This window comes from Protopterus annectens, chromosome 17.part0 (genome assembly GCF_019279795.1).
Source record: "Protopterus annectens isolate FY-2018-M chromosome 17.part0, PAN1.0, whole genome shotgun sequence".
NCBI classification, from domain to species: Eukaryota; Metazoa; Chordata; order Ceratodontiformes; family Protopteridae; genus Protopterus; species Protopterus annectens.
The window spans coordinates 125,962,754-125,984,578 of NC_056751.1; the positions used below are offsets into that span (position 1 = coordinate 125,962,754).

Sequence of the window (21,825 nt, forward strand, 5' to 3'; positions counted from 1 at the left end):
CAATCATAGTTGCAAGAGAGGACTATATCCCTAGACGAAAGCATTTCTGATAATGCATAGGTGTGTACTGGGCTAATGACCACAAGTGCCTTTTTAAATCTAGTGATGCATCCAAAATCTGACCGTGGTACTCTTGACAAGTGTAAGTAAAGGTGCTTGAGATGAAACGCAAGTAGGAGCCTGGGAGATGAGCTTATGTACAGGCTGTGTCCGTTGGCGACTAGTGTCAAACAAGGAATGAATTTCCTGTTCCCAATCCAGTTAACCAAGTTGCACTTGGTTTAGGGAAGAATTTTGATTCACGTGTATGGGTTCCAGAGCGGGGGTAGTCTTTGGGATACATGCCAGTCTCTCCATTAGGTCTTATTTGTCACAGGCAAATTTCAAGTCTTTGGACTGGATAAATCTAGTGTTTGCTTTGTAGATTTGCAGAAGGTTCATCAGGATGGGGGCTAAAGATTCCTTGTATGCCAGGTAGAGCTCTTCCCCTCAACATCCTGAGACCGAATACAGGGATGGAATAGGGCCTTAAGGCAGTTTGTAGAGGATGTGTTACTTGTGCCTTATATTCTTTTAGTGAATAACCTCTTTGGATGTTCCAACTGTTCCTGGTTAAGTGCATACCAAAAGGGGCATTGTACTCGATGGGTCTGATGAATGCAGAGTACAGTGGAACATTGACCTCCTTGGACCTAGCTGCTTTACTATTGTAGACATGGTCAATCTTTGAGTACTGTCCCCAAGTCCCTGCTTACTGTCATCTCTTGGGGTGTTGTCAATATGATGTTTACCAGGGGTGGATGACTTCTGAAGGATATTGTGCATTTCTTTGGTCCATGGCTGTGACACCAGTTTTGTTAGCCATTCCTTAAGAACATTTTGTATTGGTGGGGATTCTGACTTCTAATTTGGGATCTGCAAATTATTCACCTAGAGAACATTGACATTGGCTTTGACTTCAGAGACCTATATGCCGAAAGGAAATGGTGTCAAGACTGATCTCTGAGGGACTCTGCTTGTGACTGGCCTCTATGTAGAGGTAGATTCCCCAATTCTAACTTTCTGGGTCCTGTCTGAGCCAGCTGGCTAGTCACTGGGTGACACAAGGGTTTACGCCTAACCTCATGAGTTTGTCGATGCCAGAGTGGATTATTGTCATGTGTTGGCCAGGTCAAAATGTGCAGTGTGAACCATTTTGCCATCCATTGCTTTGGGTAACCTCTGTGTCAGCCAGGTTGAGTAGTCATGACCTGCCCTTGACAAAATAAAATTGGGTTGGGTCCAGTGTCTGGAGGTTTCCTATGTCATTAATTTCCATGTCTTTAACATGAGACTTTTGGGTTTGTAGTTTCCAGGGTCTTTAAATGGCCCACCTTTCTACAGAGGGATGACTGTTGCTGCTGTCAGTTTGTGAGGCATGAAGCCTGTTTGGGAGCAATTCCAGAGAGCCTGATGGATCATGTTTCATTTCTGTTTAGAAGACATCCTGGGATATTATCTGGGTGCATTGATTCTTTGCCTCAGAGAGGGTTTTTGAGGCCCTGTTACCTTTTGATATGGGGAGTTGTATTTGATGGTATTTCGTAGGGGAGGTTGAGGGGGAAAGGTAGAGCTGAATTTGGCCAGTAGGTTTGCTATACCTTCTAGTTTAGTATGGCTTGCTCCATTAACAATGTTGCCCACACAATTGTGTATTGCTTTGGAGGTTGCAGACAGCTAAAGAATACATTGTGGTTGTCCTTGGCCAAATCAAATTTGGCGCTTCAGATTTTTTTTTGTCTAAAGAATTTAGCTTGAATGTTTTTATCCTGCTGAATGCTACACCTATGTTTTGCCATGATTTTTTTCCTTCTGTTAGGGGCAATTGATAGGATTCCACCAGGGTGGCTTGTTTTAATCCTGTACCGCTGCGTCCTGCTCTGTACAGATGCCTTTAATTTCTCCATAATTGTGGGGGTTAATACCGTGATGGGAATGGAGCCCCATTTCTAAGTCAAAGTACTATTAAAATTCTTAAAATTGGTATTGTTTCACTGTCAGCCAAAAGTACTGCTCTCAGCACTTGCAACATGCCCAGTAATGACTCCTGCAGCTCATACAGAGTTGTATGCATTTTTAGCATGTCTAAAAATGATTGTATTCTTTTATAAGACCCGTTGCTCCTACTATTATTGGAACTATCTTGGGTATCCATCTTCAATATTACTCATTTCAGCTTGCAAATCCTGTTTTATAACTGTCTCTCTGCATGCAGGACTCGTCACTGGGTGTGGTGATTTCAATCAGTGCTACTTTTCATGGACCACTGTATCCGGTTTTCTAGCATCTCTTTTGAACTGTTGGCAATGGATGATCCCATGTGATGTAGATTTCATCACTTTCTATGGTGCTTTGTGGCTCATGTTTCCAGTTGTTTTCAGCCACTTCAGTATCATGTTTGCACAATCTACAGGGCAACCGTCTTAAGACATTGTGCTTTTCAGTATACAGTCCTATTAGTATCACAACCAGCAACGAGGTGTGCAACTGTTTCCAGTTTGGTTTTACAAAACCTACATTTGTCTGTTTCTCCCACATGTTCAGTGGACTTTTTAAACCATCGTGTGCGTAGCCCACTATCTTGGCTGCCAATGATTACCTTTCATCTCTCCTTAACCATTCCTGCATTTGTTCCTGATCAACTTGAGGTTCTTCCAGAAGTTTTCTATACTTGCAACTGTGTCCCACATTTCTTGCTTTATCTGGTCCTTCTTATATTTTGTTTTTTGGCACATTCAGTTGCTGCCTGATTATCTACTTCTGGTTAAAATTCCATTCTTGCTTGACATTTATATGCTTCTGCTTGGTTAAAAGCAGAGGAGTCAGATTTATTCTACTCCTGTTTCAAAACTTTCATTGTTTGGGTCTTGTGAGGTCAGCAGATGCGGAGAGTCCCACATTTTCAGATCTCTAATCAATTTCAAGGAGGCAGATCCCTCATTCGGAATGGGGTATACATAATCTTGGTATGCACTGATTTTTATAGATCATTTGGTGAGCATGAAGCATCCTTTGTTTTATATCTAATCTGTCCAACACGTTTTGAAGCCAAGCAATCACTCCAAAACTGCAAGTTAGAACATGAAGTGCAAATTGGTTTATAGCTTGTATGTTCTAGATGTCAGCACTGATTTCAGGATTAGTCTTCTAAAGTATTCTTTACTAAGTTTTATTTGCATTTCTCATGTTTTGTTGGTGATCTTTCCATTCCAAAGTATTTACACTCCCTCTTCTTGTCCCAAACTGATCTTTTCCTCTTGCTGCAGTTTTCCTGCTTTAAAGGTTGGTTTTATCAAGACCAAATGACATTCTAATAGCTGAAAGTTTTGACAACATTCAGCTGTGCTTTTAGTTCCTCATCTGAGCTATACAGTTTTAAATCATCTAAGATAAGTTTTTAGACTGTTTTCTTCTAGGAGCCAAATTATACCCATATCCTAAGCTGTTATAGACAACTTAATGGGTTAAGAGCAAGGCAGAATAGCAGCAGTGAGTCACCCTGGAATATCCCGCTTTGACGTTTTATCCCTGGGTTGATAATTTGTCCTTTATCATGGCTTGATTGCAAAGTGGTCTGCCACTTGTTTCATGGTCACTGTAATGTAGTCTGCCAGTGTAGGGTGTATCTTATACAATTTTAAGCTCTTATCCATAAATGTGGAATACTATCAAATGCTTTTTTGTAGTCTATCCATGCCATACTTGCATTCTTCCCCTTTTTACCGTTCTCCGCGATGACTTCAAATGATCCTTTGTTCCATATGACTCTCATTGTCCTTTTGTTCTACTGCCATAATTGAGTTTTCCTCTAAATGACTATAAGCTGCCAGCATCAGTTCCAATGTATCAGTTCCGATGTATAGTGTTTGTCATCGGAAGGCAAGTTGGTCTAATTTTTGGGATAGCTTGCAGGTTCACTCTTAAGTAGAAGCATTTTTACCCATTAGCCAAGTTGGTGTCTGCTCAGGGTGCGCATATAAATGGTTCTTACTCATGGCTAGATCTTTGGGCAAAGATGTTAATACTTTTAACCAAAAGTTAGGTACTGCATCTGGGCCTGTGGTTTTCCAATAAGAGGCTTTTCTTAACCGTTTCAATCTCTCTGGCTGTTAGTTTATCCCACGTCATATCCTGTCCCTTTAAACTTATTCTTTTACTTTTGTCCATTTAGCATCTTTGTTGCACAGGATCTTCATAGATCTCCAAAATGCATCTATTTCTTTTTTTTGCGACTTTTCAATTCTGTTTATCTTTCACAATTCTCAAACTTTTTTGGGTCATCAATAAATTGCTTATTAGGAGATGAGGTGCATGGTAAAGGGAGAGGTGGCTAAGGATAAGGCATATAGAGTTGTATGAAAGGTTGGACACTTAGGTGGGAGAAAAGGACCTGTACCAGTTGCCTAGACAGAGGGACCAAGCTAGTAACAATGTGCAGCAGGTAAGGGTGATAAAAGATGAGGGAAACGTACTCACTAGCGAGGAGAATGTGTTTAACAGATGGAAGGAGTACTTTGAGGGGCTGATGAATGAAGAGAATGAGAGAGAGAAGGCTGGATGATGTGCGGATAGTGAATCAGGAAGTGCAATGGATTAGCAAGGCAGAAGTAAGGATAGCTATGAAGAGGATAAGAATGGAAAGGCTGTTGGTCCAGATGACATACCTGTGGAAACTTGGAGGTGTTTAGGTGAAATGGCAGATTGTTTAATGAAATCTTGGAAAGTGAGAGGATGTCTGAGGAGTGGAGAAAGTGTTTTGGTACTGATTTTTAAGAATCAGGGTGATGTGCAGAGGTAGTAACTACAGAGGGATAAAACTTATTCTGTCACAGCATGAAATTATGGGAACGGGTAGTGGAAGCTAGGTTAAGAAGGGAGGCGATTACTGATCAGTATGGTTTCATGCCAGGAAAGAGCACTGTAGATGCGATGTTTGCTCTGAGTGTTGAAGTACAGAGAAGGTCAGGAGGAGTTGCATTGCGTTTTTGTCTACTTGGAAAGCATATGACAGGATGCCTAGTGAGGAGTTGTGGTATTGTATGAGGAAGTCAGGAGTGGCAGAGAAGTATGCAAGAGTGGTACAGGATATGTACAGGGTAGTGCATCAGCGGTGAGATCTGCAGTGGGAGTGACAGATGTGTTCAAGGTGGAGGTGGGATTACATCAAGGATCAGCTCTAAGCCCTTTCTTTGCACTGGTGATGGACAGGTTGACAGACAAGATCAGACAGGAGTACCCGTGGACTATGATGTTTGCAGATGACATTGTGATATGTAGTGAGTAGGGAACAGGTTGAGGAGACCCTGGAGAGGTGGAGAATACGCTCTAGAGAAGAGAGGAATGAAGGTCAGCCGGACTAAGATGGAATGTGTGTGTGAATGAAAGGGAGGGTAGAGGAATGGTGAGTATGCAGGGAATAGAGTTGGCAAAGGTGGAGGAGTTTAAATACTTGGGATCAACAGTTCAGAGTAATGGCGAGTGTGGAAGAGAGGTGAAGGAGAGTACAGGTGGGGTGGAGTGGGTGGAGAAGAGTGTCAGGAGTGATTTGTGACTAGTACCAGTAAGTAAAAGGGAAGGTCTACAAAAAGGTAGAGACCAGCTATGTTATGGGTTGGAGACAGTGGCATTGACAAAAAGGCAGGAATCAGAGCTGGATGTGGCAGAGTTAAAGATGAGATTTGCACTGGGTGTGATGAGGTTAGACAGGATTAGGAATAAGTATATTAGAGGGCCATTGCAGGTTGGACTGTTTGAAGACAAAGCCAGAGAGGTGAGATTGTGTTGGTTTGGACATGTGCTGAGGAGGGATGCTGGGTATATTGGGAAAAGGATGCTAAGGATGAAGCTGCCAGGTAACCGGAAAAGAGGAGGGCCCAAGATGAGGTTTATGGATGTGGTTAGGACATGCAGGTGGACATGCAGGTGGTGTGACAGAGCAAGATGCAGAGGACAGGAAGGAATGGAAACAGATGATCCACTGTGGCGACCCCTAACCAGGAAAAGCTGAAAGAAGAGTAGTAGTAATTGCTTATTTTCAACTTTTTCCTTTATTTGCACATCTAATGCTGAAATTTAGTTTATTTGCAATGGTGCATGATGGATCCTGGTCTGTTCTAATATTGTACCCTGCTTTTATCACATATATCTTAGTATTTTTGTTCTATTACATCTTCTGTAGTCTTCTAACAGTGACACTTGTCTTAATTGCTTTATATTTTTCTCTATTCAATACTTCCTTGATATTTGATTTCTCCCCTTCCTTTCCCTCACTCTACCCAGTGTTCTTGTGATAGAAATTTCAGTTTAGCTGCACAGTAATGTATCCTGTTTTCTGTTGTATCGCATGGATCTCTGGACAGTCCTAATTACTATGTTCACTTGTTTTCAGACTTCTGACTTTTGGTGTTTTGTTGACCTTCTGTAGTCTATTTCGTTAGTTGATCTTGTATCCATCTATTAAATCAAACACTTAGCTAATTTTCTTCCAAACTGAGGACATCTTATTTTCCATTTCTTTGGGCATTCTATGAAAGTTACAGCATCTTCCTGTGGCAACTTCTCCAATTTCATCCTGTGCCATCCATTGCTCTATCATGAGAACTCACTGGCTATTCGTTCCTCAACATTGACTGCATCAGTTTCCTGTTCTTCCCTTGCTGTCTAGCTTCGTGAATGTTTATGCTAATTTCTTGTGGAAGACGCCAAAATATCTTGATATGGCACCTGTCAATTGCTTGTTCTAATAGTTCCCCTTAAGTTTGGATATCCATTGCTCTATCCTGTCGTGGTGCTTTCTGCATTAGATTTTCTGCACTGAATCCTTCACTTTGCAGGTGCTCCATAACCTCAATTTTTATTTCTTTAACTTCATTACTAATTTCCTTTTCTACTGATTGTCTTATTTCTTGTATTGTAAAGATGTTCTTCATCTCACATTGCTGCAGTCCTTACACTTGGGTAGTCCGCTGTCCTCGGTCGGCCCGAATATCAAAGTATACGGCTGACGTCGGTCAAGGCGCATTTGACTGACATCAGGACGACAGGGTACAAATGCGCATGACCGACGTCATATCCTCAGTCTTTTTTGCCGCATGGTCCGATGCAGAAGCAGCATTGCAAGTGCCGGTTGGCGTTCTGAGATTTTTCGATTTCAAGTTTCAGACCGAGTTCAAAGTTGGCTAAGTACCCGCTAGAATATTTTAGTTTTTCTTGCCTCAGTGATTTACCGGATGTCAGAAAAGTCAATAATTGCATTTCTTGTGGGAAACAGATACCGCATAGAGATTATCATACTTTGTGTATTCCTTGCTTAGGGCCAGAGCACGACGTTGATGACTGTCGCCTTGTGCTAGATTTAATAAACGCACTATAAAGAGAAGGTTGGATTGTGCAAGGTTAGTCTTTGGGAAGCGGTGCAATTATAAAATGCCGCCGGATGCTCCGACGCCGCTTCTTCAAGAAGCGCAAGGACAAAGCAGTTAAGTTTAGGCTAGAAGAACCGTCTGTACCGGACGCCGGTTCTTTAGAGGTGTCGGTGGAGCCGGTGGCTCCACCGGAGGTTTCTTTGTGTTCCCAGGGTGAGACTTTATTATTGCAAGATGTGGCCTCTCAGGAGGCAAGTCAGGCTGAGGGGCTTCTCAGGTTACTATACTCCCCTCCCTTCCTAGGGTGGCTAGGCCCTCCTTCTGTTTCAAAGGCTTCTCCCAGGGGCAGGCCAGGTTTAGCTTCAGTTGGTGTTACCCCTAGCTCTTCAGGAACTGTGCCCAAGAAGCATATGCTTAAAATGGCAGAAGATTTGATTACTTTGATTAGGGGTTCTATGCCTCCTCCTGATAAGAGACCTAGGGTGGAGCCTGAGCTGGGGGGTTTTGAGCAGGCTTCAGATGTTTCAGAGTCTTCGGCTGAAGACTTGCAGGAGTACTCTCCTTATTCTGATTCTGATGTGGATGATTCTACTCCTTCTGCTTCTCCTCCTGAGGATTTTTCTTTTTCAGAAACTCTTCATTCCATGAGGGAGCATTTTAAGTGGGAAGGTCAGGACTTCTCTGATTCCAGGAAAAGGCTTAGGGAATTTTTGTTTTTACCCCAGCATAGGCCTTTGGCTATACCTCCTGTTTTGGATGTAGTGGAAGATGTTTTTACAGAGGCTTTTGCCTCCTGCTCCTGTTAAGCCGGATAGGTATTACAGGGTGCCTGAAGCTCATAAGTATCTTTTTAAGAGTCCTAGGGCAGACCCAGAAACTGTTAGCCAGGGGCCTAAAGGTGTTAAGGCTTCTGTTAAGAATCCGGTTCCTGCAGACAAAGAGGCTAGGGCCTTGGATAGATGGGGAAAGAAAGTTTATACTTCCACTCTTGCTATGAGGGCTTTGAATTGCCAGTTTCACATGTTGAAATACCAAAACTATCTCCTTTCACAATTGAAGTCTAAGGTTGATGCTCTGGCAGAAGGTATTGATTGTAAAGAGTTGCAAGATTTAGTACATGTTTCTGAACAGGTGGGTAAGCATTCTTTGCAATGTGGTTTTGATGCTGTACAGGCCTCGTCTAGGGTGGCTGCCACTGGGTCAGTTCTTCGCAGGCACGCCTGGCTAAGGGATCAAAATTTGTCTGAACATGTTAAAACAAGGATTTTAGATGCTCCTTTACAATCTGACGTGTTGTTTGGTCCTCATGTTGAGGCAGTTTTAAAGAAAATGGAAGACAAAGCTAAGTCTATGCAGACTGTTAAAGATTTTTTGCAGGTCCAGCCTCCAAAGTTTAGTAGAAATTGGCCTACTAAGGGGTGGACGTATCCTTCTTATGATTCCCAATCTAGGGGTAGATCTAGACGTGGTAGGGGCAGAGCTCAGGGCTCTTTCAGGCCTAGAACAGGGAGTTCTGCACAGTCTTCAGGTGAGGGCAGGGGTCAGTCCTTTCGTAAACAGACCCAATGACCTACCTTTTCAGCTGCCAGAGCCTTCTTGTCTGGCAGCACCTTTGGGAGGAAGGTTGGCACTTTTCAAAGAAAATTTGAGTTTAATTACCCAAGACAGATGGGTATTGGATATCATACACCACGGCTACAGGTTTTATTTCCATACCTTGCCTCCTTTCAAAGGCATGCCAGACGTTCCTCCTCAACAAAGAATAGAGGCTCACAAGCAGGTTTCTCTGTTGCTCCAAATAGGGGCCATACAGCCGGTCCCTATGCCAGAAGTGGGCCTAGGATTTTATTCTCGCCTGTTCCTAGTACCAAAGAAGGGGAACACGTGGAGACCAATTTTGGATTTATCTATCCTCAACACTTATCTGGACATTCCCAAGTTCAAAATGTTGACGTTGCAGCAGCTTTTACCTCTGCTGGGCAAAGATCATTGGATGGTAACTTTGGATCTCAAGGAGGCTTACCTTCATGTTCCTATCAGACTAAGTTGCAGGAAGTATCTGCGTTTTCGAGCTGGGACTTCTCACTATCAGTTCTCTGCATTGCCCTTTGGCTTATCTACTGCGCCCAGAGTGTTCACGAAAGTTCTGGCTCCAGTGATAGCTTTCTTCAGGCTAAAAGGAATACAGATCTATCCTTATTTGGACGACTGCCTGATTCTGGCTCAAGGAAGGGAAGAGCTTCATCATTTGGAATATGTGATAGCAGTGCTAAGATGCCTGGGGTATTCTGTGAACGAAATAAAGTCCAGTCTAGTACCCTCTCAGGACATGTGCTTTCTGGGTGTGAGACTGAATACAGCATCCCAGATGGCCTTTTTAACCCCGGACAAACAAAAGAGTCTATCCCTTTACTTCCATCAACTATCTCATCAGTCCGGGCTGACTGCAAGGACAGTCCTTCAAGCCTTAGGGTTCATGGCATCTTGTATTCTGGTGCTTCCCAATGCCAAACTGCATATGAGGAAGCTACAATGGTATCTCAAAAAATGTATGGACACAGCACTGCCAGGATCTGGACACTGTCATTCAAATAATACCTTGCATTCAAAAGGAATTTTTGTGGTGGGCTCAGGAATGTCACCTAAACAAGGGACTCTGTGACCCGGCCAGAGGCGAGTCAGATTTTAATGACAGATGCCTCAGACAAAGCTTGGGGAGCCCATCTAAATGGAAAGTGGATACAAAACAAGTGGCCTGTCAGACTACATCTACATATCAACATGAAGGAGATGTTAGCAGTCCAGTTTGCATTAATAGCTTTCAAGGAATTACTTCTTCCAGGGCAGGTGTTGATTCTAACACAACTGTCATGTGGTACATCAACAAGCAAGGGGGAACGCATTCTTATCCTCTATGCAGGAAAGCAATGATTTTGTGGGAGACTGCTCTCAGTTTACAGCTCAATCTTCAGGCAAGGTTTCTGCCAGGAGCACAGAACTCCTTAGCAGATGTGTTGAGCAGATTTAATTATGGATCCCCACGAGTGGAAATTGGATCCTCATGTATTTCAGAAATTGACAGTGTCATGGGGAACTCCAGACATAGATCTGTTCGCTTCTCCACTAAACCATCAGCTGCCAAAGTTTTGCACAAAAAGGTTTCATCCCACAGCTTGGAGAGTGGATGCTCTTTCTTTCAATTGGAGCAATCTTCATGTGTATGCCTTTCCACCTCTGCCTCTCCTCCCAAAGGTACTTCTAAAGGTCAGACAGGACAAGCCAAGGATGATTTTAATAGCTCTGGATTGGCCTCGACAGCACTGGTACCCATTACTGAGAAGTCTGGTACGGAAGCCTCCATGGCCTTTGCCTTCGATTCCACACCTGTTGTCGCAGGAGGACAGCCATTTGCTAAATGTCAAGCTTCACTCTCTGCACCTAACAGCCTGGCATATTCTGTTTTGAACCATAGTGGGCCTCCACTTCCTCAGCAAGTTTTGAATGTTATTTTGGAAGCTAGAAGGCCTAGTACAAGGAAAGTGTACGCAGACAAATGGAAGAGATTTTTATTTTGGAGTGCAGCAAAAGATTTTGATGTTTCTGAGCCTAATTTGTGTGTGGCTCTATAATATCTTACTGAGTTACTAGACAAAGGTTTGTCTTTCTCTTCTATTAAAGTTCATGCTGCAGCAATTTCGGCTCACTATGATTGTGACCCACCATTGTTTTTTCATCCTTTGTTCAAGCAATTTCTTAGAGGGGCAAAGAATATAAGACCCCCACGAAGAGCTCCTACTCCTGCTTGGGATCTCAATTTTGTGTTGGAGAAACTCACTCTACAACCTTTTGAGCCTGCAGCTACTTCTGAGTTGAAATATTTGTCATGGAAGACTGCTTTTTTGTTGGCCATTACCTCTGCAAGAAGGGTTTCTGAATTGCAGGCCCTTATGGCGGTTGATCCTTTCTTGATTTTCCATAAGGATAGGGTATCATTACGTACTAATCCTTCCTTTATGCCTAAGGTGGTTTCTAGTGTGGCTTTAAACCAGACTATTCATTTGCCTACTTTTTATGCAAATCCCCAAAATAAAGGGGAAAAGATTTTGCACACTTTAGATGTACACAGGCAGTTGCGTTATTATTTGGACAGAACTAAAGGGTTCAGGCAGTCTCAGCAGTTGTTTGTTTCTTTTGCTTTGAGTTCTCAAGGCAAGCCTGTGTCAAAACAAACTATTTCTAAGTGGATTGGGTTTTGCATTGCTTTCTGTTATTCCCATCATGGCAAGGAGATTCCAGCTGGGATTAGGCCTCATTCCACTAGGGCTACTGCCACTTCAACAGCTTTTTTGAGGGGAGTGGCAACCAAGGATATTTTGGAGGCAGCTACTTGGAGTTCAGTGCATACTTTCTCTAGGCATTATCACCTGCCACTTTACTCTAAATCCAGGGCTGGTTTTGCCACTGCTGTTTTGCAGGGCATTTTGGCAGCTCCTGCTTCCTTGTAGTTAGCCATCCTCCCTTACCTCTGCTTTGGGATTCTACCCAAGTGTAAGGACTGCAGCAATGTGAGATGAACATAGTACAGTTTTGTACCTACCATAAATGTAGATGTTCGAAGATCCACATTGCTGCAGTCCAATTTACCCTCCCTCCTTCCCCTCTGTAGTTAGAGGTGGTTGTGTGGGTTGGGTTGTACATATTGTGTATATTGTATATATTGTACATATAGTTAGTGCAAGGGTGGTTGGTTGGTTGTTTGCTGTCTTTTGGTTTTGACCTTTATTTTTAGGGTCTTCTGACATCTGGGGCAAGAAAAGACAGGATATGACGTCGGTCATGCGCATTTGTACCCTGACGTCCTGATGTCAGTCAAATGCGCCTTGACCGACGTCAGCCGTATACTTTGATATTCGGGCCGACCGAGGACAGCGGACTACCCAAGTGTAAGGACTGCAGCAATGTGGATCTTCGAACATCTACATTTATGGTAGGTACAAAACTGTACTTTTTCCATATCCAGATTCCTTTTCCTGTATTTCTCTTCAAATATCTTTGGTGCTGTCTTTTTGTATTTGTTAGCTTTGCTTTCTCCTTTGCATAAATATTCTACCATATTAAATCTTTCTTCCTATGTCCATATTTCTTCAGATGTCTCCTGATCTTCCTGCTTCTCCTTACTTTGGGGGGACCCACTCCATCATGCTGTGATGTAATCTGTGGTGGACCTTCTACATTAAATCGTTCACTTTGCAGGCACTCATAACTACAACTTCTATTTTTTAACTTCTACTTTACTAATCTTTTCTACATTCCATCTTTGTGATATTTTTTATTGTGAAATTTTCCATATGTGGATTCTTTTGCTTGTATTTCTCCAAATATCTTTGGGGCTGCCTTCTTTGTATCGATTTGGCTCTCTCCTTTGCATAAATATTACAGCATATCAAATCTTTCTCCTGTCCATATTTTTTTATACTTTTCAAACTATCTAGGCTTTATTTTTATACTTCTCAGATGCTTTTTCCAAAGTTTCTTGATCGCTATACTGTTTTTCAAAAATCTGTATTGAATGCAAATTCATTTGAAGCTTCTGACAGTTTTTCCTGTGGAAGTATTTTTCCTCCAATTTATCTCTTTTTGTATATCCTCTGGAAATTCTGGGTTTTTTGCATAGGTTCATAGGTTTATACTAGGCTATCTGCCCTAAGGCATTTATAAGCCTATAATATTGTGCCCATTAGTTTGTTGTGCCTCTGTCCAGCAGTGACACAGAGATGATTCCCGGGGTAAACCTACGATCTCCCATCCACCGGTCAAGATTTCTCTTGAACAGAGCCAGCGAGGTGCTCTGCCTCACATGGACCAGGATTTTATTCCACAGCATAGGGGAGTCTGAGTGACAAATCTATCCCTCCAGCATGTCTTATTTATATCCGTGCTAAGGTAAGTCGCTTGCTCTAGTGGATCTGGTAGATTTGGATTTTTTGAGGTGGAGCATGTCCATTAATTCTGGGTTGGACATGGCCTTGTATGTCAGGCACAGGTCACCTCTGAGCAGACTGTATGCGACTGAATAGAGCTAGAGTTTTTTCAGTCTGGCAGCATATGACAGATTTTGGAATCCCTTTATCCTTTTGGTGAGGAACTTTTGGGGTCTCCAATTGCTGCAGGTGTCGGGTGAGATACATCCTGAATGGGGCATTGTACTCTTATCATTGGTCTGATAAGTGAAGAGTACAGGAGAACAATGACCTCACTTGATCTGGATGTGAATCCCTTCATGATCAGGTGGGCAATGTAGAAGGTCTTTCTAACCACTTTAGCAATGCGAGTGTCAAAAGAAAGGCCACCGTCAACCTGGGTCCCCAGGTCCCTGATAACCTCTTCTGTGCTTAGTGGATTGCCACCTATATGGTAGCTTGGGGTTGCCTTGTTTTTCCCGAAGGGTATGACTATACATTTTTTGGCATTTAACTTCAGGCCATGGCCCTGGCACCAGCTATCAGTTTCCGTGAGACCCCTCTGAAGGATATCTGTGTCCGATGTACTTTCCACTATGGCGCCCAGTTTGCAGTCATCTGCAAACTGTCAGCCATAGTCCTATGTTTGTCTGTACTTCTGAGAAGTAGATGCCGAACAACAGGGGGCCAAGGACTGAGCCCTGTGGGACACCACTTGTGACCGGCTTGGAGTCTGACATGGTGCCAGCAACTCCTTTAGCCAGTTTGCAACCCATCTTGTGACATATGGGTTTACATTTAAGCTGGTAAGTTTCTCTAATACCTGAGTGGGGTATTGTGTCGAAAGCTTTTGCAAGGTCAAGGTAGGCTGTATGGACTGCCTTTCCCTCATCAATGGCCTTGGTGACTGTTTCGAAGAAGTCGACCAAGTTCAAAAGGCATGATCTGCCCTTGACAAAGCCAAACTGGATCTGGTCCAATGTCTGCAAGTCCCCTATGTCTTTGTTTGAGTTCCATTATGATCCTCTCCATAGCTTTGCAGACTAGACTTGTTAAGCTTATGGGGCAGTAATTACCAGGGTCCATAGAGGCACCACCTTTGTGGAGTGGGACCACAGTTGCCGTACGTCACTCCTTGGGCACGTATCCTGTGGTAAGGCTAAGATTAAACAGCTGCCTTATGTGCGGGTTTAGTTCCTCATTGAGTTCGTGTAGCACACAGCCGGGGACGCCATCCGGTCCCATTGATGCTGTGTTTTTAGCTTTAGAGAGAGCAGCTTTTACCTGCGCATTTGAGATGTCTGGAAGGCTACACTCCGCTGGGATAGTTCTCTCCTTTGGGGAGAGGGGTGAAGTTTGCACTGAAGCTGTCGGCGAGTATGTTTGCAATGTCTGTGGGTTCAGTGATTTTTGTATCATTTTGACTAATTCTGAGCATATCTGGGAGATTCCACCCAGGTTTCTAACATACCGGAAGAAGGCCTTATGATTGTCTTTGAATCTATGGCAATTTTTCTCTCAAAGTTGGCCTTGGATGATTTTGAGTGCTCGATTTTTTTACTAATAATGATCAAGGGTGTCTTCTTTATGGATTTTGCTCCATCATGTAACAGCTTTCTCCTCTTATTGTAAAGTTTGTTTATGGCTGGGGTCCACCAGACTGGACGTTTGCCCTTGGTAGAAAGAGTCTTGGTTTTATTAGGGATTGCCTGATCCATGCAGTCCTGGAGGTGTTCGTAGAAGGCATTTGTAAGGGCTTCCGATGCTTCGTGCGTTGCCACCAACCTGGAGGTGTGGGTATCCTTGATGAATATGGATACACCCCCTCCTTTTGTGGTGTGGTCCGGGTTTTGGGGCCGGAACGCATGATATGAGGTAAAACCTGATAGTGCCGGGGTGCTCTCAGGAGCCTTGAACCAGGTTTCAGTTACAGCACAGACATCTATGTTCTCCATACTGAGAAGGGCCTCGAAAAGTGCATTTTGAGATTTAGACTTCTGGCATTGAGCAGCATTACCCTTAGTTTCTTCCCATTTTTGTTTTCTAGGGTGATAGGTTTAGAATTTGAGCCTTGTCTAAAAAGGCACTATGGGGGTGGCAAGAGCCTTAGCCAATATCCGAATCCCAGGGTGACAGGTGCAAGCCGGCCTTGCAGCGTGGCTTGTCAAGCATGTCATCCCAGGCAGACAGACACTGGATCCCCTTTGAATGACACCAGAAATTAAGCCAATTGTTAAAGCTGATCATCTTGTCTCTATGTTGTGGCATCATTCTTGGTGAAGGAAGGATACTGCTCCAGTTTGGCCAAATAGCTGCATCTCTCGCAAGTATTTGTGTTATGTGGGAGGAGGAGAGGGTTGTCTGTGTACATGAGGCAATTGTAACATTGCCTCAATATTCCCAGATTCACCAACTGGACAGGGGAGGACGCCAGCAACTGGCCCTTTGACATGCTAGAGAAATTAAGAAGTTAGGGGTGTAACTGAATAAGAGAGGACTTAGTAACGAAGTGAGTACTCCTGGGGGGGGGGGGTTCGCTAGTGAGGGACTTTGTATAATACAGAAGTGCTAAACCTGAAAAGAAGATGCTTTTAAGACAAGTGCTGAGCTTTTTTTTTTGGAGAAAAAAAAAACAGCTTTTAGGAACAAGTGCTGCGCATTTTAGTTAAGTGATATACTGTTAGATTACTAGTAGAGCAGTTCTAAGGGAAAAAATGAAGAACAGACTTTATGGAGCCAGAAAGTTTAACCTAAGATGCTGCTCTAGTGGCAACTCCGCGCTAAAGCGTGCTTGATAGCAGGGGCTGGAAAGAGCCAGGAATTGACCCAAAACGGCCAGTAAAACTACAGTTTCAATTCAGTAACCACTCCCACAGGGGGGGGGGGGCAGGGAAGCTGCTCAATGTTTTTCACTGCCACTGATCAACAGAGAGACTTTCCTTTAGCCCAAGCAAAAATGGCCTCACAAACTTACAAACAGTTCAAGAACAGCAAGCCTGTAACTGAACTTTTTTAAATCTCAGAAAAGTGGGAAAAAAGCAAGATTGTTTTTTTGTTTTTGTTTTTTCAGAGATAGCAGAGGTACACAAGTAATATCAAGTTAACAGTACAGTAAATGACCCCACACGAGTGCTAGGCCAAAGACAGAAAATATGCAAGTTTTGAAAAATAAACGATTTTAAAATTAAGTGCAAACAGGAAATTCAGTAAACAGCTTTTGGTTGTGCTCTAAATAAGCTACTAATGCAGAAATCAAGTTTAACAAGCCAGAAAATGCTCAAACTAGGCAACTATGCAGAAAAAACTTGGCAAATAAACAGAGGAAAAATACTTAATCTCAAAAGTGGCTCCTTTCTTCTCTCAGCGTTTTCTCCTCTTGGTGGGTGCTTCACCAACAGCCAACAAGCCTGAAAGGACGCCAAAACCACGAGGCAACTAGGTTTTAAGAGAGGACTACAGCAAACAAGGTGTACCAATTACAGTAAGAAACATTTGAAATATGCAGGCACTATAAGCCTTTAACCAGAAATTCCCAGCTCAGAAGGGCAGAGTCCAGCCTCTCCTCCCACAAGAGTGCAGACCACGAGCCTTCTTAATGTAAAATAACTGGCCTGAAGCCCAAGTGCTTAAACCAAAACTAATACACTTTTAGAATAACAGACACTGAGCCCTCAATCAGCAGTTCCCAACTTAGAAGGATGTAAGCCACCTGTCCTGCCACCACAGTGCAGGCCACAAACCTTCCTAATGTAAAACAACTGGTCTGAAGCCCAGTGAAAATAACGCTTTATTCAGACATACCCTAACATGTGAAAAAGCTAACATAAAATTTTGGGTATTAGAGGAGTTAAAGAAAAACGACAAGGGGGGTGATTGGGAAACCCTATTGGAGTATAGGGAACTCGTATGGCAACTTAGGTTAGATGCTTGCGGCCATATGGGGATGAATGATTATTTTTCCATAAAACCGGCATTGAAACTTTTGGCAAATAACCCCAAAAGGAACAATGTGTGAAATGAGTTATATATTTACTAAATATTCTTTCATTACTATTACATATTTCTACCTATATTAATTCATACAGTCTTTTATATAGTATTGTATTTATATTTAAATTTATATATACATATGCATATATTTATTTATTTATACATTTTTCATAGTTTTATTGAATATACGTTACTTTATTTGTTGGTTGAAACTGTTACACTCATACATATACAATGTTTAGGTTTTAGTCCATTGGTTAACAAGCACAGAATAGGAATGGATGTAATACATAAGCTTTGTAATTTATATATGTTCTGTTTTTTCCAAACATTTATTTCATTTATATACATACTTATACATTTTTTATTATCTACTAGTTTATTTATATTTGCAGATGTACAACTGATGCAACAGCATTTTAAAAGTTTAAGAAGTTTTTAAAAAAGTTTTTATAATATACCTTGGCTGTTTTCAGCGTAAGCATTTTTATGCACAGATATATTGTTAACTGATGCACTTAAGTATTTAATTTACCCATTATGTAAAGTACCAATTAATCTATTACCCAGGTACTACAAAAGGCAGTTTATCATTGTAACTATGTGATTCTGAAGAAGTCTAACAGACGAAAGCGCGCTCAATCTTGTATTGTTATGGAGTTTTGGATGTTCATCTAATAAATTTTCTTTTGGTGATTACGTGGTTCATGACCATTTTATATATTTTTCGAACTGTTGGGAGTGTGTTTTTGCCATTTCCTGAGAGTTTGAGGAGGATACCCTTTATTGTATAGCTAGCGGGCTTGGACAGACTACTACGAGCTGTTTTGTGGAGTGGTGGTGATTTTTTGGTTACTAGTTGCATCGCCAGCGTTACGAGGGATCCCCGATGGAAAATGAACAATCATTGTTGAGCCAAATTTTGAGGCTCATTCAAACACACTCGCGGAACACTAATAATGGATTGATAAACCCCACTGATACTAATAATACTACAGATTCTATTCCCTGTGGCCAAGGGAATACGGAAGCAAGATCGAGACAGGATATGACATCACAGACCCAGGCGGAAGAACAAGGGCACACATCCAACAAAGGTAATGGTGTAAAGTCCGGTGATTTGCGTGATGGAAGATCCCAGGGAACAGCTTCAGGGAGAGGGCAAAAAACTCTGGAGGCATATTATGATATCCGTTTTTCTGACTGGCTTGACAAATCATTTTCAACGGAACCAGGGGAAGCTGCTAACACTACAAATGACACTAATGGCTACAAGGACAAATGTAAAATACTGGAAGTTGAACTAAACAGGTACACAGGAATCTTTGTCTTGATAATTGGTACCTGATGCAATGCATCGAACGGAACATTGTTCCAAAGGGACTTAGACTTAACAAATATCCAAATAATGTACGAGGTAATGATTAATTGTTCAAAATCATTACCGACATATTAAATGATTGTGGTTTATCTATTTTACCTATCACATAGTTGGATTGTTGGATGCACATTGTGACGAGGTAATCCTGTATCTACCTTTGACAGCGACAGTTATGATGCTCCATGCACAGGCACAAATGCTATGTGGTTTCTTTACCCCAAAGGTTTTAAAAAAACCGATGCTGGGGATATTATGCCCCTTTGCTTTTCTACCCAGAAGCAAAACAGAAAAATTAATCCCAAGATGAGAAATGGGCCACGGGTTCTTTAAGTCTTGTCCCAGATGAGGCTAGTTGTAGGTTTTTCCTGGTAGGTGCCATGAATAACCACACAATCAAAAACTGTCAGGATCAATGTAATGTTCATTTATCCAGAGCAAACTATAAGCACAAATTACAAGCTGACATCTCTGAAGCAAATATCAGGCTTTCTGGTGATCAGCAATCTCTAGGAAAAGCCCCCTGTCCCTTCTCACCAGAAGCAAAACAAACCCCAATCTCAAGATGACTGCTGAGAGGCAGAATGTGGGCTCTCCAATAATTAGTGATCTTTGACTAGTCGCAGGTTTTAAGGGCAAGAGAAAAGTTGGTTAATATCTTAAGAGTTGTGCACTAAGTAGTTGGATATGAAAGAGGGGTAACTTAAGGTTTAGCAATCTTATTTGACAGCCACGGATTTTAAAAGATCAAGATAGATTGGAAGGGGATGGCCACTTTGTATTCTGACTTTGTGGCATAAAGTGGGTTGGTCAATAAATTTAAATAGCTGAAGGGGAGTGATTTCAGTTTTGCTTACTCCCAATGGCCAATGAGAGAAATGGGAGGGAAATGTGGTCAACTTAACATAAGAGGAAGGCAGCTAGAAAGGCAATTGAGTTTAAACACACCAGCACGGAGTGTGTGTGTGTGTGGGGGGGGGGGGGGTTTGGTCTATTTCCTAGCTTAAGTAGCATTTAAAATCAGGATACAAGCAAAGCAGTGCAAAGAAGATAGAGCACAATATACAAAATAGGCAGTGAAGCAATACAAAATACAAGAAGGCAAAAACTAACTTTTTTCCCTCGCAGCAATCTATGGTAGAGAAGGAGCTTTTCCAGTAAAGCTTTGAAATGTTTACCCCTTAAACAAAAAGTTTAGTTCCCAACTCCACTCAGTTCACAGGTGATTAATCTTAATTGACCTCTTTCTATTAAATCCATCAGTACTGGGTCAGAGGATGCCTTGTATGCCAGCACTGGTCACATGTTAAGTCTGTAGGATAGAGTAGTGATAAGGCTTTCAGACCGTGTAGGACTTGTATTGTTTAGGTCTTTGTATCCTTATCACATAGTTGGATTGTTGGATGCACATTGTGACGAGGTAATCCTGTATCTACCTTTGACAGCGACAGTCTATGATGCTCCATGCACAGGCACAAATCCATGCCAGCCTGTTGCCTTAGGGGACGTATACTGGGTAAAATTGAGTTAAATTGGCTAGGCTTGTAAGGGCCCTTAAGCCATTAGCCTAGTAATTTCTTATGATTGTCTTATGTAAATTAACATCTTTTTCTCTATTTTCAGGGGAACTAGTCTCTGTAGATGTTTTATCTGCAAGCCTTTTATGCATTTACAGTTTGAGAATTTTGTGGAGTCTTGGAAAAAAAAAGATTACCTGAATAAATATCACAAGTAGCCCCTCTACCAACTTCATTTGAAGCATAATAACTCATAAAAATGTCTGGTCCTATTTAAGAGGAAAACATTATTGCAAATTTATTGTGACCTAGAATGTTTCCAACTGGAGGAGGACTAATTAACGTTCTGGTCCAAAATATATGTTAGTTTTAATAAAATGTACTTGGGCAAATTGAGATGTCTTTAAACAGCACAAAAACTAGTTTGTCGTACAAAATGAACAAGCTGAGCCTATAATACTGTAAAGAGATGTAATTACAAAAAGCAAGAGGAATATCAAATTGCCAGGAAGATAAAGGAGGATTGGAAGATCTCTTGTAAAAAGCTTGCATGCCAAGGTTGTCAGCTTCATTAGCTAGCATATTTCTTTAAAGTCTAATTGAACATCTCACGTACACTTTTATATTAGTTTATTATGGAATCTGCTTTAGCTGGAACCTTAAAATCATGACTGTATTTAAAACTGAACTCCTCTTGGTCCATTCGCAGTTCCTTTCAAACTTGTTTGGAATTCTGCTTAAGTTTGCTTAGGTCATTGCACATTGCTCTCAGAATGCTAGTTTTAGGAAAGGATGTATTCAAAAACTATGAATTGTTACCAACTTAAAAATACAGCTTTAGATCTAAGAACCAAGTAGCAAATTTTCTGAAAGGAGAAAGATAAGCTAGTCGCTCAACTCTAAGAGATGGGGAAGCTGCAGTGAAATATTCTGTAGTTAGGTTAGACAGTAATAAAGTAGCATTTGCTGAAAATTTGCTTTTTCAAGAATGCTTAAATGGGATTCATCTGTCCGCCTAAAACAGAAGATTTTGACATTATCTAGATAAGAGTTGCTGTATAAAGTAAATTTAAGTCCTGTTGTAGATGTTTGCAGAAAATGAACAAACCGGACTGTGCAGAGTACTGCAAGGATAGGTCTGTCATTTCTAGAGCCCATGTTGCTACTGGCAAGCAAATTACCATACTTGTTGTATTTTTGAATACAGTAATACCAATTCTCAATTTGTGTAGACTTTTACAATTTAAAGAGCATGAAAAGTCCAACAAAGAGATCCGTTTACACATCAAGGTAGTCCGTTTACACATCAAGGTAGTCCGTTTACACATCAAGGTAGTCCGTTTACACATCAAGGTAGTCCGTTTACACATCAAGGTAGTCCGTTTACACATCAAGGTAGTCCGTTTACACAGAGTAGTTTAAATACTGGTATAATCTGTACGCGATTAGTGCAGTACATTCTAGCCTTAATTTCGTAGCAGCCAAAAGCTACGGTTCATCGACCACTGACTAATTTTTTTTATAATGCTTGACATGCATGTGGTAGCGTTAGGTAATTGCACAGTACTAAGCATGAT

General features: G+C 41.8%; 1 protein-coding gene across 1 annotated transcript in view; it reads left to right on the forward strand.

Moving 5' to 3' along the window:
- LOC122791800 (low-density lipoprotein receptor-related protein 2-like) overlaps nucleotides 1-21,825 on the forward strand; it is a 1,119,352-nt gene that overhangs the window by 616,634 nt on the left and 480,893 nt on the right. The window lies entirely within an intron of this gene.